Raw genomic sequence first — 21448 nt, forward strand, 5'->3', positions numbered from 1 at the left:
AAGGCTTTTATTGTCATTGTTGCTGCCAGGAGTATAGGACAGACTACTTCTAGTAGCTGCTTTCCCGAGAATTGACTATTGGCAACTCGTACCTACATGTAGCAAGTTTGATTTTATTTTTTAATTTCCTTAAGCTCAATAATAAAAGTCATTGTTTAGAAATGACTTTGTCTATTTAGCTGGACAGTAAAAATATAGGCCAGCAAATGAAAGCAAGGCACATTAGAAAAGACTGTAGGACAAAAATGAGATTAAAGAAGAAAGGCACTTTAAATGCTTGGGTATTTGGTGACTGTGCAATAGGACGACTGGCTAGGACTTTAGTAAACTTGCATATTAAGTCATTAACGGTTAAGCTGAGGTACCAGTAGACTTGATTTAGTGCAATAAAATAATGTTTGCATGCCAAGCATGCCCTAAATGTAATGTAGTGTATCCATATCTCATAAAAATATAAGGCTCTAAAACCATTAACCTATTTGCTATACTCTAAAATTAAAGTATATTTATCACAATATAAAACATTCACTGAAATACTAAATGCAATGAAAAACAAAGGACCTGATGACATCTGAACTGTGCTAATCTCAGAACGTCCCTGTGAGGCTGCACTGCTTACTCTAGGCTGGAGAGGAATGTCTGGAGGATACTTTGCCCCAGACCCACCCATCCCAGGTGGTGAAAGGAAGGTGTGGGCCCAGCTGAATGTAAGGGCTCTGACAGCTCAGCAGGGCAAAGGTGCCTCAGTGAACTGCAGGAGAAATAGACATAGTTTAAGCAAATGTTTGGTCTGCAGCTAGGTCATCAGGGCAGGGCGAGGTTTCCCAGCATAAGTTATGAAGGGGGTGGGCAAAACTCAAGACTACAAACAGACAGAAAGCCAACTTACCATGCTCACCATGGTTAATTAACATGTAATGGCCTTTGGATTAGGGGGCAGAGCTCTGGTGCAGGACCCAGCAAAAGCGAAGCAAGGTCTCATTCTTAGGAACTCCTGGGATATTAAGCTAAAAAATCCAAAAGCAGGACTAAGCTTTATAAACAGTGTTGGAACCCAGCCTCAGGAAGCAGTGCCCATTACCAGAACAGGGCACCTCGTGGGCATAAAGAACGGCAACTCCTTAGTTCTCCGCTGGCAGCACTGACCAAGTCCCATTCTAGATCTCAGTCAGGGAGGAAGTGATGGAAAACACAGGAGCCAGGGGTCAGCACTACAAGAGAACCTGCTTCTTTCAAGTACTTACAGATTGGGGGGGATGACTGGTGTGTGCCAGGCTGCTTAAGTGCTTTTTATCCCAGCCCTGCATGGGTGAATATAGGGCTCTGAAGGTGATAAACAATCCAAAATCCCAATGCCTAACAGAATAATCATTTCTTATTAATCTCATAGTCCAATTTGATTGGTTGGGATGAAGTAAATGAAGTAAGTAGAAGTTTACTCCACACAGTCATTCAGGCACTCAAGCTCCAAGCACTTTTCATCTGGTGGCTCCAGCATCTTCTCAGGTATTGGTATCCTCCATTGGTTTCTCTGCATCCAATAGAGGGGACCAACGGATAGGGAGGATCTCAAGGAAGGTATTTTATGGGCTCAGCTTGAAGGAAGATACATCATTTCTGCTTACTTTCGATTGGTGAGAATTAGTCACAAAGCACTGCCTAGTTGCAAGGGGAATGATAAATATTTTCCAGAAGTATGTTATGGAAGAGGACACAATTTTAATAAATAGGTAGCCAGTCTGCCATGAGAGAAGAAAGCAGCAGGAATGAGATGAGGCTTATAGGAAGTAGGTTAAAATGGTTCCCCTTTGAAAAAGTCAGTTTACTTATGGGGAAAGGCAAGAGATAATCATTTATTCATTAATTGATTTATTCATTGCTCTATTCATCCAATCAATAAAAATTTATTAAAGATGGACTGTGCTGAGCACATCAAGAAGAGTTTACTTAACAAATATTAGTAGAACACTTCTTATTGCCGAACAGAGTGTTCTAGGTGCTGGGAATAGAACTGCAAACAAAATCAGACAATGCCACTAACTTCTAGTTATTCATAGGTTAATGGGGAATATAGGCATGGATGTAAAAAAATATAATGGAAGACAGTTAATGTTATAATAGAGGCACTATTGAAACCAAGAGGAAAATGCATCTGAATTGAGCTGGGGTGGTGGAGGCCTGGAAATAATAATACAGCTAGTATTTTTCCTATGTGGTAAACATTGCACTAAGCAATTTATACCCCTGATGTTATTTAATCTCACAAATATCCAATGAAGTTATTTTCCTCACTTTGTAGATAAGGAAACTAGAGCAGAGAAAGTTTTAATAACTTTTCTCACATTGCCTAGCTTTTAAGAGATGGAACCACATTTGAACCTGAGCCTAGCAAATTCTGAAACCCATACTCTTTTCTCTGTATGTCATTCTGCATTTCATTAGGCACAAGATACTGGGGCTGGATCCTGAAATAAAGAGCTGGCTTGATGGTTGAGGTGCCAGGACCTTTCAGGTATTGTGAACAGCATGTGCAAAAGCATGAGGAGTGAAAGAACAGGTTGCATTTAAGGAAGTATTGTGAATTGGGACAGACTAAATTAAATTATTGTAAAAAACAACCCCCAAAGTTGCAGTGGTTTAAAACAACAAAAATTTATTTCTCTGACACACTGTTCCAGGCTGGTAGGCAGTGGGTTTTACTCCACATTGTCACTCAAGGACCCATGAGGCCACTCGAGTCAGAGTGGAAAGAAGGAAATCTAGAGAATCAAGCACTGGCTTTTTTCTGCCTTGACCTGGAAGTGACACACATCAGTTCCCCTCAAAGCCCATTGACCAGATCTAGTCACATGGCTCCAACTACTTGCTATAAGCTGGGCAGAAGTGGGAGAAAGTGCATGACAGAAAATGAGTATTGTGTGAGTATTACTGTCTGCTGCATCTTGCATTTACTTAAAAAAATATATTTTAGGTAATTTTTAAAGAATAATTAAGGTAGAACGCATCAAAGTGAAAAATTCTCATCCCCAACTTAGACCTTGGTCTGATTTTAACTTGTTTTAGGTAAATTCTCATTGGAGGATTTCTGGAGGGACTAGTTCAATTCTAGGCCAAACCAAGGTTTTGAATCTCTTTGAGCTGGTAGAGCGGTCCAAATTTTCAGATCAAACCTTCCTTAGGTCCAGAACTGAACCACTATGCTCTGTGCAACACAGATTAACCTGGGCTGAACTAAACCTCTTAGCACTTGAACCAGATAAAAGTGTATTAAATTATAACTTCAGTGTATTTTATATAATTTCATTGAAAGCTTTTCTTAGAATATGACTGCATGATAAATCAGTTTTAAAATGAAAATAGCTGTATAAAAAAGAAAATAGAAATGATTTTTCAAATTTTAATGTTTATAAAATCTCTCAATAGGCTTTCTGTTTAACAGTAAACAATTGGAAAAAATGCAAGCAATCCCAAGATTATAGTTCCTTAATAATATGGAACATTAGTATATTTTGATAAAATATTTCATATTCCAAAACTGTGTATAAACTTTTAGTATTAGAAGGGGGAAGGGGTTAGTGAGAGGTTAAGGAGATTAATAAATTGATTATTTGTACTAAAATCTCCTGTTACCAGTCTTGTTTTTGTTTTTTAAAAAATATTTTTCTATTTATTTATTTATTTATTTTTTGCTGCATTGGGTCTTTGTTGCTGCGCGTGTGTTTTCTCTAGTTGTGGAGAGCGGGGGCTACTCTTCGTTGTGGTGTGCAGGCTTATTGCAGTGGCTTCTCTTGTTGTGGAGCATGGGCTCTAGGTGCACAGGCTTCAGCAGTTGTGGTGCATGAGCTTAGCAGTTGTGACTCGCAGGCTCTAGAGCGCAGGCTCAGTAGTTGTGGCGCACGGCCTTAGTTGCTCCGCAGCATGTGGGATCTTCCCAGACCAGGGCTTGAACCCATGTCCCCCACAATGGCAGGCGGATTCTTAACCACTGCGCCACCAGGGAAGTCCCCTGTTACCAGTTTTGTGATTAATCCCTCAGGAGTTTTTAGATTGGTATACTTTATTCCAAATTTGTATCAAAACCTGGTTCTCAATCTTTTAACAACAAAGCACAAAACAGTTCCTAGGTATTCACCATTGGTCAGTGCTATTATGTTCTTATTTTACATATGAAGAAAGCAATCACCTGAAAAGTTCAATAATCTGGCCAAGGCATAGCTGGAATTTGTATCCAGGCTGACTGATTTCAGAGCCTATAGCTTTTTCCATGTTTACTTGTTCAGTAGACAAGGTGAGAGCAAGCAACAGGATAATTGGCAAGAGGGTGAATGAAAAGTGCTCTTTATCCTATGGCCCATATTTAAACCTGGGCCATCAAGCAAATTTTCAAAAAAATGTTCTTTATTTTCCTAATCTGCTCATGCAAGAAATGTTCTTGCTGCATACCCTTGGGATCCTTTTTTAATTCCCTGAACCATTGTGGGTAGGCTGGACACATTAACAAGTCATAACATGAAATCAGCTGTGACAGGCTTTTATCTGTCCTGTCATCAGTTTCCCAAGTGTCAGAGAGGTGCCTCAATCTGAGCTTCAGTTTATGTTGTCACCAACTAGAGAAAAAAAAAATGTACTGGGAATACTCTGTGCCAATCATTTCAAGATAAAACTCTAGTAATTTCTTTTTAATAACATAATTATCCCATTAGAGAAAGTATTTATAATTATAAGTTCAATTCAGTAATGGTGAATAGAATTTTTAATGGACTTTATTTTTTAGAGCAATTTTATGTTCACAGCAAAATTGAGTGGAAAGTACAGAGAGTTCCCACACGCCCCATGCCTCCACACATGAATAGCCTTTCCTATTATCAACATCGCTCACCAGTGTCATACATTCGTTTTTTTTTTGTTTGGTTTTTTTTGGCCACATTTTGTGGCCTGTGGGATGACCAGGGATTGAACCCCGGGCCCACGGCAGTGAAAGCGTGGAGTCCAAACCACTAGACCACCAGGGAATTCCCACCAGAGTCATACATTTGTGACAATTGATGAAACTACACTGACACATCATTATCACCCAAAGAATAGAATTTTTTAAAATTAATTAATTAATTTTTGGCTGCATTGGGTCTTCGTTTCTGCGCGCGGGCTTTCTTTAGTTGCAGCGAGCAGGGGCTACTCTTCGTTGCGGTGCGCAGGCTTGTCATTGAGGTGGTTTCTCTTGTTGCAGAGCATGGGCTCTAGGTGCACGGGCTTCAGTAGTTGTGGCTCATGGGCTCTAGAGCGCAGGCTCAGTTGTTGTGGCGCACAGGCTTAGTTGCTCCGGGGCATGTGGGATCTTCCCGGACCAGGGCTCGAACCTGTGTCCCCTGCATTGGCAGACGGATTCTTAACCACTGTGCCACCAGGGAAGCCCTGAATTTTTTTACTTGAAAGATTTAGTTGTGTCATTTCAAATGACCCAACCACAGTTGATGAATTCATTGTGAATATTAAGACTAAGCATTATCAAATGTCACCCTTAGTTAGAAATACATATTTCCAGTATGATATTCAGAGATTTTCAGAAGTTTTTTTTTTTTTTTTTTTTTTTGCGGTATGCGGGCCTCTCGCTGTTGTGGCCTCTCCCGTTGAGGAGCACAGGCTCTAGACGCACAGGCTCAGCGGCCATGGCTCACGGGCCCAGCCGCTCCGCGGCATGTGGGATCCTCCCGGATCGGGGAACGAACCCATGTCCCCTGCATCGGCAGGCGGACTCTCAACCACTGCACCACCAGGGAAGCCCGTTCAGAAGATTTTGATTTTTTATTTTTGCAATGGCAATAGCTTTATAAATTTTTTGTTGCTGTTTTTCCTCCCTGGTTTTATTTTATTTTATTTAAAAAAATTTTTTTTTGGCCATGCAGCTTGCGGGATTTCAGTTCCCCTACCAGGGACTGAACCCAGGCCATGGCAGTGATAGCCCGGAATTCTAACAACTAGGCCACCAGGGAACTCCCCTCCTCACTGGTTTTAAGTCCCTAGGGGCAGGGAAGAATGGATTGACAGGACACCCAGAAAACAAGGTCTGTGTGCAGACTGACTCTAACCCTGACTAACCCTGAGCCATTCTCATTCTCATTATCATAAGGCAATCAGAGTGAAAGGAAGCACTGTCTTTTCTCCTCTAACACAAGTTGGAAAAACAGAAATTCAAAGTTTTGTTTGGAACCAGCAGAAAATGTTAGAAATAATAACATGAAAAGTTAATAGTATTTATTGATTAAATAGCATTTATACTATGTGCCAGACACTGTGCTTAGTCCTTTGCATATGTTGTCTCATTTAATTCTCACAAGCATTCTGTAAGATAGGTATTATTATTATTTCCATCATAAAAATGGGTAAACAAAGGCTAAGTACCACACAGAAAGTCACACTAGACTGGTGGATTATAGTGCTGGATTTTAATCTCAAGTGTATTAGGGTAGGGTAACTGGTTTAGCAATCCCAAAATCATAGTAATGTAACACAATAAAATGTGTTTCTTGCTGGGGCAAAGTGCAGAGTGGATGGTCCTCATCAGGTGGCTCTCTTAGGCAGCTCACCTCTAAGCAGTGACTCATGTACACAGGCCCCTTCCATCTTATGGCTTAAGCATATTGTAGCTTCAAGATCTCCCCATCATCAGTCAGCCTGGAGTGATGGAAAGAGAGCATGGAAGACTGAATAGGATGTTTCAAGGTCAGATCTGGAAGTAGTGACATCACTTCTGCCCACATTCCATCATCTAGAACTCAGTCTCGTGGGAATCTAGGATGCAAGGGAACCTGCGAAATGTGGTTTAGCTCCATGTTCTGGAAGGTGAGGCAACCTGTATATTGGTGAGCCCAAGAAATCTCTCCACAGCAGGTTTGTCTGACTCAGGACCCTTAACCACTAGACTCTGTTGTAACTCTAATCTCCACCCCTACTCTTTGACCAGAGGGAAAGTATCAAGTCTCTCTGAGACTTAACACTACATGAAATAAATCCATTTGGGAGTTTAAACAGCAAGAAGAAATGGCATAGTGCAGCCATTATGAGCCTGGGAACTAATGCTAAATCTGATGACCTGTTTATTAACTAGGTGACCTTGGGCACGTTTCTGAATTTCTGCTTTTCCTTATCTATAAATTGAAAATAATATTTTCCTTTGCATGTCTTGCAGATTGCTGTGAGAGTCAAAGGGAATAGTTTGTGTAAAAATACTTAGTAAAAGGTAAAATGATACACAAAACACAAATGTCAGAGGTTGTTGGTGTTATTATTGTTACTTCCTAATTGTCAATATGATTGATATAGGTAATAATCACTCTGTAATATCGGAGAAGAAATCACTGTGAGTTGGGCTGGTCAGGGAATGCTTTACAGGAGAGTGGAATTTGAATCTGATCTAGAAAGATCAATAAGATTTACATAGTAGAGGAGTAAGGAAAAGGCATTCAAGGCAGGGAGTATTGGACCACCAAAGAAGTAGAAGCCAGAATGAACAGAGTGCTCCTGAAACACTGAAAAAACTGTTTGCTCTTGTAGGCTTCTGAGATTGGGTTGGGCAGGAGCAAGTGAACTTCAGGCTGCTGCCACCTCTGCTTCACTTCAGCCATCTGTTGAGACATTTCTCCGTGGGTCATTCCCATTTCTGCAAGTCCTGTAAATGAGGCACCAACTGCACTTTGTTCCAGACTACCTTTTCAAGAATGTTTGATGGCAACAGGGTGTCCTTCTGGAGTAAAGGGTAGGCATATTTACTGCCCATTATAAAAGATTCAGGGGAGGTAGCAGCCATCTCCAACCCAGCATCATGACTGTTCTCAGACACCTTATGAAGCCCAAAGTGATCAAAGAGAAGACCAAGAAGTTCATCCAGCACCAGTCAGGCTGATATGTCAAAATTAAGTGTAACTGGCAGAAACCCAGAGGCATCGATAACAGGGTACAGAGAAGATTCAAGTGCCAGATCTTGATGCCCAATATTGGTCATGGCAGCAACAAGAAAATGAAGCACATGCTGCCTAGTGGCTTCTAGAAGTTTCTGGTCTACAACATCAAAAAGCTGGAAGTGCTGCTGATGTGCAACAAATCTTGCTGAGATGGCTCTCATTTCCTCCAAGAACCTCAAAGGCATTGTGGAAAGAGCAGCCCAGCTGGCCGTGAGTCACTGATCACAATGCCAGGCTGCACAGTGAAGAAAATGAACAGTTCATGTGCAAGTTTTATTTGTGTTAAATAAAACCATGAAAATTCTGCAAAGTAAAACAAAGATTTTGGCTCCCTAAGCTCAGAGTTCTTCATGTACAGGTGTTAACTGGCCCTATTCCCATTGCCCTATGGAAACTAGGTCTTGGGGAACTGACTTTAAAAAGGCAGATACTCTAGCTATTACTATTGCTATGAGTAATAAACCATTTTTGACTCTGACACAGGAGTCTCATGTCTTCTACCAGCAACCGTGAAACTATGACAGACTAACTTGTTAACTTGCAAGTAGGGTAAAACTCAGACTCTTTACAGTTCTTGACAGAATCTATCTCTAGGAGGGATTTCACTGAACGGTACTACATACCAGGCGGGGTACTAAGTGCTGGGGATACAGAACCAAAAGGCACAGTTCTTGCTTGCAAGGAGCCTCCAGTGTACAAATTAGGAGCTTACTGAGCTTGGTACTAATAGAGTTTCAGAGTAGTTAAATCGCTAAGCTAGTGAATACACACAGAAAAAGGTCAAACTCAGACTAATAAAATTCTAGCCATGATTGCGACTATATCCCAACAACAGGGTGGAGACCATATGGTTTTTCAGTCCTCTGAGAACAGGTGTATTCTCTATAGATGGCAGAAGCTGAGAAACACAGAGGTACATGGAGCCTTACAGAAGGCTTTAAAACAATACCCTTCAGTCCTCAGTGCCAAGAAAGAAGGTTGCTTTTAGATGGACTTGCCCTTTCTACAACTCTTCCCTAAATAAATTGCCCTGAAGGGTGACAGTAGAAGCATCACTTTCTGGCCCAGAGATCAAAGGGTATCTCTCATGTGGATAACTGGTGGTGTTGGTAAGGGAATTTCTAACTTTGGGATTGTATCTAGGATGGGAGAGAAGGCAGGTACTATGTTAAATGTGGGCACAACCAAGGAACAGAACTATACTATGAAGGGTGGAAAAGTTGCATATAGATGGAGAAGGATCTAGAGCCCTAAGGCTGTGGTCTCTGAAACAGAATTAGTTTCACATACAGGGCCAAAGAAACCCTGGATCTATGATAGGGGCTCCATCAGAAAAGTGGGATTAGGACTTAGGAAGGGAGTAAGGAAAACTGGCAGGTGAAGTACTTAGTTGACTGTGCATAACAGACAGTGCTAAAGGTGCTAAAACAATTTAATAAATAAACAGGGTATTCTAGGCTCATTTGACACATTAGATACAAAGATGTATTATATGGCATTTGGCAAAAATGAGTGCCTGACACTGACACCTTATATGTGACAGCACAAAACCAGGAGCTTTACACAATGTGGCAGGTGGGAGTTTGGTCCTTGGCACTGGAAGCAAGAATCCATTCATTCAACAAAGTGTATTGGCACTGTTCTAGGTGCTAGGGATAAAGCAGTGAACAAGATAGAGAAAAATCCGTGCCCCTATTTTGTTCTAAATGACGTTAAATCTGGCTCTGAGCCACCTAGGTCAAGGGAGATGAGAAATTCAGGATCTGTCATGTTTACTTTAGGGGGAAGACAATTTATTAGGGGTTTCTATACCATCCCAGGGTCCTACATATTCCATAATATTCTGAGATGGGCTCTCTGTTCTTCAGACCACATTAGCTACCACTGTTGGTTGTTCATGATCCAAGTCCTATGGCCCCTTTTCCAGGCCACCCCAAATATTTACAGGGCCTAGGACAAGAATACAAATGGAGGTTCATATACCATATATTAAACATCTTAAAATTATAAATCCAGCCGAAAAACTGTTAAAAAGGTTCTATCATTCTATCTTGACACATACAATTTTGTAACAAGCTGGCCACCATCAGAGGCCCTGGATCCTGCTACTGTGTGGGAGTAGGGCACATGTCCCTGACTCTCTTGAAATCCATAAGTGCATCCCCTCTAAACATGGGGAGGTGTTTCCCAAATAGTTTACTGTCTAGTGTTGGTCCACTTCTTCTCCTAACCCTTAATTTCTCCTGCCATCTGCAACAATCTAGCTGGATCACCTTCAGGACTAGACCAAAGGTTATGCTCTGAGTGTCAGACAACTTTTAATTTTGGCCCTGCAACATTAAAGCCATTAACTACTCCTGGAGGCAGACATGGTTGCTTTCCTTGGATCGGGGAGGCAGAAATACTTATAGCAGCCTGAACAAGATATAAATTAACATCTCAAACAGCTGCCCCACCAACTACATATTATCTCATTCATTTCTTTATAACAGTCTTATTAAGGAAATAAAACTGAAGCTCAGGAAGATTAAACAAACTTGCTGAATGCCATAAAAGGAAAAGAACAAGACTTCAGTCCCAGAGTTGTCACCATCCACACTTCCATCTACCACACCTAAGAGCTTTGAAGAAATTCAGAAACAAATTTGTGAAACTGCCTGCCAAGGTGTACAAACTTGTATAACTGTTCCATTCACTAGAATAGATCCTGAGATTTGTTTTTGAGACTCCAGAGTACAGCAGTTCCCCTTATCCGTAGGGATATCTTCCAAGACCCGCAGTGGATACCTGAAACCTCAGATAGTACCAAACCCTAGGTATGCTGTTTTTTCCTATACTAACCAGTGGGTAGTGTATACTCCATGGATATTCTGGACAAAGGGATGTTTGCGTCCCAGGTGGATGGAGCAGGATGGCACAAGATTCATCACGCTACTCAGAATGGTGCCCAATTTAAAAGTTATGAATTGTTTATTTCTGGAATTTTCCATTTAATATTTTCCGACAGTGGTTAACCACAGGTAAAAGAAACCATTGATAAGGAAAGACGACTACATTATAAGGGATGCAGTGAGAGAGAAATCAGAGCCTATTAGAGGATGCATTTCTGTTATGTGATCTTGCAGCATTTTATCAAAATGTCGATCAACTCATTTTGCACTACAGTTTTAGTTCCAAAAGGCCACTAAGAAGCTCAGCAAAAAAGCCAGACATTGTCAAAAATAAAATTAGATAAATATCACTTGTAAATAAAATAAAATCGATTGTGAAATGCTGTTTGGTCAGTTCTTATTGTTTGCTGTTCTTTTGTTCCCTTATTCCTATTATCCTGCTCAGGGCAGAATGTGTCCTCCTAAAGGGCAGGGCAGAAAGACTCTCCAGTCTTGGTTTTGTTGATGGTTTTATATTGCTCATTATGAGTTTCAAGAATATACACCCAGGGTGAAGAATAAACAAACATTTAAATCTTGGAACACAAAAGTTTTTTTCCCATTATTTTTATGCAAAAACTCAGACACTATCAAATTCAGATCCTGTCTCGAAGACGCCCTTTTTTAAGGGTGTAGAGGGAGTAGGATAGGGATGGGGTAAATGAAGCAAGCACGGGTGCCGTTTCATGAAGCCCTGGCCTTGGCCTGATCCTGTGAGGAGCTCTGGAGCATAAATTATACCTCAGGGTTCATCCAGCCTTGAGGCAAACGTGGTGGGCTTTCTATTCAGGCACCAATCAATCAATGGCTATGGTTCCCCCAGGGCAATTCTGAATTTCTGCAAATACTGACAAAGCATCTTCTTTGGAAGCAAAGCAAACACAGAAGTGTTTGATCACAGAAGTGATCAAAAGTGATCAGAGGGTCTGTGAGTGATACACCAACAGCGTCAGCTATGCTAGTGACCATCTATTCTGCAGTTTGTAATTCTTTCACTGTAGGTTTGACTCTTCTGATCAGCAAAGGGTCCATTAACAATCAGTAAGTAGTGGAGAAAGAAATTCTAAGTGATTTGAATTGTTAGAGCAGCGAAGGATTTTTTTTTTTAAGTTCTCCAACAATTTATATATTGTATTTTTTTGGCCATGCCACACTCTTGTGGGATCTTAGTTCCCCAACCAGGGACTGAATCCAGCCCTGGGCAGTGAGAGCACAGAGTCCTAACCACTGGACTTCCAGGGAATTCCCAAAGGAATTTTTTAAAATCCGCTACTCAGAATTCTAGGGGAGTCAGATTGGCAGGAATATGCTCATATATCCTTGTACAGTGTAAAAAAAAAAATCCCTTTAGGCAATTGATCACTAAGTATATACCACGTCACCAGCCCTGTAGGGAAGGCAAATTTATCTGACTCAGTCCTTATCTTGAGATGCTTACACTATAGTCGGGTAGATGAGGTTCACATGCATGAAACAAGTATAAGCAACATCAACACTGTATAATTAAAGACTGTTGGATTCTGAGAAAAGAGAAATAGAATTCCCTTGGCTACATTTTTTTTCAGATACTCACAGTAGGAGTGGTGAGTAAGGTCACATCAAGCCCATGCATGCATTGATTCCATCAATCTAAGTGACCTCTTTGTGCCAGATGATAAGCATGTTAGGCCTGGGGAAAGAGATGGTAAGATACTGTGATAAATACAATAATAAAGGGTGTACTTTGGAGGATTATTTGGGTGCTATTAGTATTTTTTAGCAGAAAGCTCAATTACTCTATTTCATTGAATTTAAGATGCCATGAATTTTAAGATTTGCCATTATTTTATTTAGCATTAAGAAAGAAAAAACCCTGCTAGTTAAGCAGTGTAAGATGTATCCCTATTGCAGAGGTGTTATAATGTGAAATAAATGTTCATTTTAGAATTGATGAACTGGGGCTACAAGAGACATGACTTGGCTTAATCCTCTTCTCTGACTATCCTTTGCTTTCAGAGGACAGACAGAAGAGTGCCTGCTTTTCCCTTTCTATAGTTCCTAATGTTGTCAGTCTCTGCATTTCCTAAGGAAAGAGGGAAAATGATAACAGCAAGGCCTTTGATTTCTTTCTCTTATTTCTAATTAGAAATAGCTCGATAGTGTAATGGAAGCCAATAACAGTATTTGAAATAGTTGCTAATATTGATCAGGTGCTTAATATGGATCCAGGACTGGGCTAATTGCTTTTTACCCATTACTTAATTCTTACTTAATCCATTGGGAAAAGGTATTAATATCTCTATTTTACTGATAGGTAAAGTGAGATTAAAAGATGGTAAGCGGCGCCTTTCCGGCTCTGCACGCGGTGCCGGGGGAGAACCCTGGGTGCGCTGTGCTGCAGCCTCTTGGTCCCTGTTATATCTGTTCGAGCCCTGCACTCAGGGGTCCGTCCCTTGCCACCCCGGTACCCTTACGTCTCTCAGCCCCCAGCTTTTGCTCTGAGAGGCCCTGACCGGGCGCCGAGAGGGGGGCAGTGTTGTGTGCTACCGCCCCTCTCCCCCGAAGGCAGCGTCCTGTGCTAAAGAAAGGACTTGAGAGGAAGAACCACCGTAGGATGGTGAGCTGAAAGTGAGAACCTATAGGCAAAGTGTAAAGGGCAGCTTCCCAAGTTTATTGCTCCCTTGTATCTCCACAGAAATTAAAACACTGGAGGTGAACTGGAAAGATCTGGAAAGACCTAGATCCTACCACCTCAGATCAGAAGAAATGTCAGCAGCAACCCCTGCTCACCAGAAGGAATCAAGTAAGGACAGCTCTCCTGCTCAAATATTTGTCCTGCTCTTTTTACCATCCCAGTCATCATTGCACAGAGTTTACGTTTAATACCAAATGCTTGTAGGGCTACCAGGTCCCATCTCTTTTTTTTTTTTTTTTTTTTTTTTGCGGTATGAGGGCCTCTCACTGTTGTGGCCTCCCCCGTTGCGGAGCACAGGCTCCGGACGGGCAGGCTCAGCGGCCATGGCTCACGGGCCCAGCCGCTCCGCGGCATGTGGGATCTTCCCGGAACGGGGCACGAATCCGTGTCCCCTGCATCGGCAGGCGGACTCTCAACCACTGCGCCACCAGGGAAGCCCCCCATCTCTTTTTTAATTGTATTCTATTTGTATCTTTAAAGTGCTTCTCTTATAGACAATACAGGTATGCACTGCTTTTTGAAAGTTTGCTTTACCTCCTTCACTTTGATGAAAGACCTACATTGGTACCTGTTGTCGCTAAATGAAAGAAATCTGAAGAGGATTTTCACTTTTACGAAAAAAGGTGAAAACCGAAAATAGCTTTCAGTGTTTGTTGTGCAGTGAGCTGCTTTAGAGGCGGTGCAAACCCTGAGCATCAAGAGCGGCACCTCCAAGCTCCTTCCCTGGGAACTACACTCAGAATCCCAGCATTAGGCCGCCATAGCTTTGAGCATCTGTGCTTTATCTTGATTTATTTTGTGCATCTATTAACAAGATGTGTCCTAAGGTAATTGCTTTTTTGCTTTATGCCATTTTGGCTTACAAAAGTTTTCACAGGAATCCTCCACTTTTGGATAGTGGGGGAGACCTGTATATGGTTGAGTATTACTTTTTCATACAAATTAACAACCTGTGTCTTTTAACTGGGGTCCATTTACACTTAATGTAATTACTGATATGGTTGGATTTTAATATGTCATCTTGGTATTTGTTTTCTAATTGTTCCATCTGATCTTTAGTTTCTCCTTCCTTTCCTGCCTTCTTTTGGGTGAATAGAATATTTTTAGCTATGCTTCTTTGTGTTATTTCACATAAAAGTACTACTTATCCATAAAAAAATATTTTTAAGGTAAAAAACAAAATAGAATAAAAGATGGTAAGCAATTTGCCTGAGGTCACACAGCTACTAAGTATCTGAGCTGAGACTGGAATGCAGGTTTGCCTACCAGGCAAGTTTTTAACCACTATGCCTGTAGGTGACTTGATAAGACCTGATTTCCTGCAAAGGAAAAGAATTAAGACAGTTTCAGTCAGCATTTACCAGAAACATCTTTTCTCAAGGATCTTTTAGAAAGCAAAACATGGTTATACAGACTAAAAGAAGACTGAGTGACCTATCTTAAACTATGACTATATTTCTGATGTCACTATTTTATAACTAGTCTTTATACAGTCTTTGCGAATTATATGCTGGATAATGAATTTTAAATTGTATGTCTAAGTAGAATAAGAACTCTAAAATTAGTGGGTTATATTTAAGTGACCACAAAATAGATAAGGTGCACAATTAAAAAGTACATTTCTTTCAAACCCCTAATTTGTGTTAGAATATTCAACTGCCATCCTCTATGTGCAGGCATGAATTTTGATCCAGTAGCAATAAAGTCAGGCCCAGAAGTTTGCAGATTCAGAATTATTTATCAGCAAGTAGTATTACTTAACCCACATTTGACAAAACTGTTTATGTTCACAGACAATTTTGGGTTTTATCTGAATCTAGAAGAGTTTGGAGATTAGCCTGATTAACCTGAGGTAATGGGTAAAATTTTAGGTGAGAAATGTCATTTTGTTAGTATCTTAATGGGTTTGTCTGATCACCCTATAAACTGGACCAGCAATTCTCAAAATTTTGGGTCTTGGGACAACTTTACACTCTTAACAATATTGAGAACCCCGAAGTTTTTGTTTGTGTAGATTTTATCTATCACTATTTTCCATATTAGATATTAGAGAAAATATTAAAATACTTACTAATTCATTTAAAATTATAATAATAATCCTATTACATGTTAATGTAACAGGGAAGAGCCAAATCTGACTACATGTTGGATCTGTTTCTTTTATTTAACCTTTGCTTCCCGTTGCTTTTCTTCACTAAAAGAAGGAAAGCAACGGGAAGCTTGCTTATGTATTACGTGTCGGGGAACGCTGCTCCTCTGCCTGAATGTTAAACCAAAGTGCCTTTGTTTAGGGAAACATCTAGACCCTGTCCACCTGTGGATGGCTGTGAGAAAGAAGAAATTAACACATCCCCTCCCTGAGGCTGGCCATTCCAGGGGATATTTGCAAAACTTATGGCCTTTTTACTTTACTTCCTCATCTCCTCCCCCTCTCTGTGCTATAAAAGAAACTGGCATCCAAACCCCATAAGATGGTTTTTAGGAGACTAGTCTGCCATCTTGCTGGCTTTCTGAATAAAGTTGTATTCCTTGCCTCAGCACCTCCTCTCTGATTCATTGGCCTGTCATGTGGTGAGCAGAGAGAGTTTGGACTTGGTAACATTAACATAAATAATATATTTTATGAAAATAACTATATTTTTGGAGACAAATTTGTCAGACAAAAATATGTCTGATTTAATTTAATTTAATTTAAGAGAGTAGAATTCTCCTTGCTACTTCTGAATTCAGTCTTTTGTGATAACATATGTCATATAACCTTTGCAGAACTCCCATATTTACTCATGAGAGAATGAAGGTAAAAAAAACACAAATAACATCTTCGTATTGCTATGAAAATAATTTTGACTTTATGAGTTTCCTGTAAAGGTATTGGTGACCTCCAAGGGTCCCCAGATCACACTTTAAGAACCACTGAACTGGGAAAATGGGTTATTCAGAGTTCAGAGCTACAAAATAAAGAGCTAAAACAGTATCAGATACTTTCTAATGACCAATATTCTTTAAAAATTTTTGTCAACATTTTTCTTTTTTTATTGTGGTAAAATATATATTACATAAAGTTTATCATTCTAACCATTTCTAAGTATATAGTTCAATGGTTTTACATACATTTACATTATTGTGAACCATCACCACCATCCATCTCCAGAATTTTCTCATCTTCCCAAACTGAAACTTTGTACTCATTAAACAATAACGCCTCACTTTCTCTTTTCCCCAGACCCTGGCAACCACAGTTCTACTTTCTGTCTCTAAATTTGACTATTTCTAGTACCTCTTTTAAGTGGAATCATACATTATTTGTCTTTTTGTGACTAGCTTATTTCACTTTCACTTAGCACCGTGTTTTCAAGGTTGATCCATATTAAAGCATGTGTCAGAATTTCGTTTTTTTTTTTTTTTTTTTTTTTAGTATTTCATTATTTGGCTGCATTGGGTCTTAGTTGCAGCATGTGGAATCTTTAGTTGTGGCATACGGGATTTTTTAGTTATGGCATGTGAACTCTTAGTTGCGGCATGTGGGTTCTAGTTCCCTGACCCAGGGATCGCACCTGGGCCCCCTGCATTGGGAGTGCAGAGTCTTAGCCACTGGACCACCAGGGAAGTCCCAGAATTTCATTTCTTTTTAAAGCTGAATAATATTCCATTGCATGTATATACCACATTTAAAAAAAATCCATTCATTTGTTGATAGACATTATGGGTTGCTTTCACCTTTTAGCCATTGTGGATAATGCTGTTGTTACAGGGAAGAACAAAATCTGGCTACATGTCAGATCTGTTTCTTTTACTTTAACCTTTGCTTCCCACTGCTTTTATTCACTAAAAGGATACTGTCTATACATAATGGCCTGCCTCGGGGAACGCTGCCCCTCTGCCTGAATGTTAAATCAAAGTGCCTATATTCAGGGAAACATCCAGACCCTGTCCACCTGTGAATGGCTACAAGAAAGAAGAAATTAACACATCCCCTCCCTGAGGCTGGCCATTCCAGGAGATATTGGCAAGACTTATGGCCTTTTTACTTTACTTCCTCACCTCCTCCACCTCTCTGTTCTATGAAAGAAACTGGCATCCAGACCCCGATAAGATGGTCTTTTTTTTGTTGTTATAAATTTATTTATTTGTTTTTATTTTTGGCTGTGTTGGGTCTTCATTGCTGCATGCGGGCTTTCTCTAGCTGCAGCAAGTGGGGGCTGCTCTTCGTTGTGGTACTCAGGCTTCTCATTGTGGTGGCTTCTCTTGTTGCTGAGCACAGTCTCTAGGCACGTGGGCTCAGTAGTTGTGGCTCATGGGCTTTAGAGTGCAGGCTCAGTAGTTGTGGTGCACAGGCTTAGTTGCTACGCGGCATGTGGGATCTTCCCAGACCAGGAATCGAACCCCTGTGCCCTGCATTGGCAGGTGGATTCTTAACCACTGCTCCACCAGGGAAGCCCAAGATAGTCTTTTTGAGACACTAGTCTGCCACCTTCTCACAGTCTGCCAGCTTTCCGAATAAAGTCATTATTCCTTGCCTCAACACCTCGTTTCCCGATTTATTGGCCTATCGTGCAGCAGGCAGAGTGAGATTGGACTCGGTAACACTGCTGTGAACACTGATGTACAAAGATCTGTTCGTGGGCTTCCCTGGTGGCGCAGTGGTTGAGAGTCCGCCTGCCGATGCAGGGGACACGGGTTCGTGACCCGGTTCGGGAAGATCCCACATGCCACAGAGCGGCTGGGCCCGTGAGCCATGGCCCCTGAGCCTGCGCGTCCGGAGCCTGTGCTCTGCAACGGGAGAGGCCACAACAGTGAGAGGCCTGCGTAACGCAAAAATAAATAAATGAATAAATAAATAAATAAATAAAATAAAAAAAAAAAAGATCTGTTCGTGTCTCTGCTTTCACTTCTGTTGGGTGTATACCCAGAAGTGGAATTGCTGGATCATATGGTTGTTCTATATTTAATTTTTTGAGGAACCACCATGTAGTTTTCTCACATCAATATTTTTAAAACTACTTATTTCTTGCTAAAACTTTTAAAATACATTATTTGTAGTACAGAAATATTTTTTATTTTCATTGGATTTTGTCCAATAACTAACATTCAATGGATTTTATATACATTGTAAAGAACGATGAATTCTCTGGAAGATAGCTTTCCCATAGCTCTAGCTTTCAAGGAACTCTCAAACTACATTTAGAACATGTAAATTAAATTCCACTAGTAAAAGAATAAATATAAGAGAAGAAATAATATTTATTGGGCACTTAGTATATTCCGGATACAGTTCTAAGTACTGGGGAAATAAGCAGTGAACATGACGGAGTCCTTCCCTCAAAGGTGAGCTGTAGTTTATCACAAATGTTCTGGAACAGTGACCCTCAGACCACAAGTGATCAATGTACCTTCAGGTGGTCTGGGAGCTGTCAGAAAAATCAACAGTAAATCATCATGATAGTGTGTATCCTTCACCAGTGGTGCAACACTGGGCAACCTTGAGAAACAATCCCAGTAGCATAAATCCCTGTCCACCAAGAATTCAGGGACAGATAACCATGAAATGCTAAATATCTATGCTTGCCAACACCCAGAACTCCAAGGGTCAGAGAAGTTTTTAGAAGCTTTTCTAGAAAATGCAGACGAACAGGAGAGGATAAAGAAAAAACTTGTCAGAGGGAAGGAGTGGGCAGTAGTTCTAGGTGTGTTTGTGCTCCCTCTACCTTGAAGCTCTAAGTCTGGTGGTCCTTAGGTGAGCCTAAGCTGTGACTTCTCTCCAAGATCTGGGCAGCTGGGGAATAGTGTGGGCTCAATTGACTGTCCACCTATCCTATCCTTCAAGGAGTTCGGCTACGGCTAAGTAGCAATGGCGTTCACAGCAGAAATGGTGTCTTTATCTGGTCATTGTGGTAAGAGGAGAAGGTGTTAAAAGTATCCACATATATCTTCCTCTTTCCGCCCCATTTTTCTTCTCTTACTAGCTTTCTTGTCCCCTCAAATTATCAGTTGCTAATGTGAAATTGCATATTTGAGTGCGATGACTTTTTGTGCATATATTCTGCTATAATTACTCATGTCAAAATATCCTAGTTCAGGACAGATTTGCCACAGAAGAACTTTAGAGTAAAAAATATGAATAAGATTGATTTATATTTGTTTGTTTTAAGTGCAAAGTCAACAGGATTATGTGAATTCCAGGAAGGTGAAGAAACAGTCAAGTATGAAAACTATGACTTCTGATTTGGTATCCTTCTGAACAGGTGAGAAGCAGATCCCAGCACTCAATAGATTCTGTACTGTGAAAAGTTATCATTATAAAACAATGAGCACTGCCTTAACTGTGACAGTTTATATACTCTGATGAAGTTCATTCAGTCTTGAACCTGAACACAAGGAATACATTGGAATGATACAAAAACCTCCCACACTAAAAATACACATTAAAAAAATCCATAAAAGAAACGCTTGATTGCTTATTTTTTCTCCTGGAAGATACACTAATGTTACACAGAATAAGAAGGAGGTACCATTGATAGTAATAAATGATGCAAATCACAATGCAGGAAAAAAAAAAGAGTACTGTATTTTAATACAATTAGGGTAAAGAACACCACAGAAAAAATTTTGAAATACATTCTATAAGATCAGTAAGATTCATGGCTGACAATGTAGAATGTGAGCACTTCACAGGTTATTGTCAGAGACTGTGCATTTCATTTTTCTCCACATCTCCCTTAATACAGAGGCCGATGGTTCTAAGTTTCTGGTCTATTTTAGCTATTCATGGTCAGGCTATAACTGATGGCTATTCTGCTGGCCATAATGTGCACCACCATGATAGGAGAAGCGATTCTCAAAGAAAACAGTAGAAAATCAGTTCAAACAATTTAGCGTTAGAATAAATTGTGCCTTAACAAAACCCATGAGTTGGGTTATTGGTAGCAGTGAGCATTCATTCATTCATTCTTTCTTTCTTTCAACATTTATTGGGCGCCTGCTATGGGCCAAGCACTGTGGTAAGCACTGGGTATAGAGTGGTGAGCAAAATAAACCTTGACCCTGTCCTTAGATCCGTTTCTTGCTGTTCCAAATTTATTTATTAATTCTGTAATGATATTGTTTTGGCCCTTGTGCCAGTTTATAAATATCATCTCTCACCTCCATACCCACCCTTCACTTCTCCTGGTTTGTGATGCTGGAGCTGGGACCATGCAAACCACATTTCTCCTTTGCCAGTTTCCCTCTGTTAGGTGCTTCTAATAGGAAGTGTCAGAGAGAGACTTAAAAGCTGGAGGAGGGAGGAGGGATTTCCTCATTTCTTGTTTTCCTGCTCTTTTCAGTGGCACCTCAGCCTCACTTCTTCACTAGGACAGTGTTGCTTTGATCCAGGAGAAGCATAGTCAGTTACAAAGTCCAATTTACAGTCACTGTTTGTTTAACACTTGCAGAACCAGCCTCATTGCAGCCCCTCAAAGACCTCAGCACCAGCTGGTCAGCACCTCTTCCTTACAGGTCTGGGTCACAGTTCTACTGAGCTCCTCTTCTAAGAGACCCCAGAACCAGCTAAGCAACACTCCCTTCTCAGAAGCCTGGTACTCAGTTCATTGGGGCCCCTTCTCAAAGTTGCAATATATCTATATCTATATCTATGTTTATCTATAATCTTATTGTTCCTTTTTTCCCTTTCAATTCTTCAGTACTTAGTTAACAATTCTTCAACTCCCTTGGTTAAAATAGCTAGTATGGTTTCTGGCTCCTGATTGGATCCTGACTAATACAGTCTTAATTTGTTTCCTAAATTCTATGTTCTCTCTTTTACAAATCTCATTTTGTTGTTTTATCATTTTATAAGTTCTTATTTTATCATAAACATGCCAGCAGAAAGAACTCTTACGTTTTTTCTA

The 21448-nt window shown here is 40.4% G+C and overlaps 1 long non-coding RNA gene and 1 pseudogene across 2 annotated transcripts in view; one reads left to right on the forward strand and one right to left on the reverse strand.

Moving 5' to 3' along the window:
• Positions 1-21448, reverse strand: part of LOC113614830 (uncharacterized) — a 105019-nt gene that overhangs the window by 31061 nt on the left and 52510 nt on the right. Inside the window, exons 3-4 of one of the 2 annotated variants that reach the window (XR_003430743.1) lie at positions 12462-12557; positions 5321-5366 (exon numbers count right to left, since the gene is read on the reverse strand). This is a non-coding gene — a long non-coding RNA (uncharacterized LOC113614830). Of the gene's footprint in view, positions 1-5320; positions 5367-12461; positions 12558-21448 lie in introns of those variants that run through there. The other variant, XR_003430742.1, reaches the window with a different exon arrangement.
• On the forward strand, positions 5950-11540 carry LOC113614829 (60S ribosomal protein L32 pseudogene; annotated as a pseudogene).

Source organism: Aethalodelphis obliquidens, unplaced genomic scaffold (genome assembly GCF_003676395.1).
Source record: "Aethalodelphis obliquidens isolate GAN/ISIS:26980383/991018 unplaced genomic scaffold, ASM367639v1 scaffold105, whole genome shotgun sequence".
Lineage (NCBI taxonomy): Eukaryota > Metazoa > Chordata > Mammalia > Artiodactyla > Delphinidae > Aethalodelphis > Aethalodelphis obliquidens.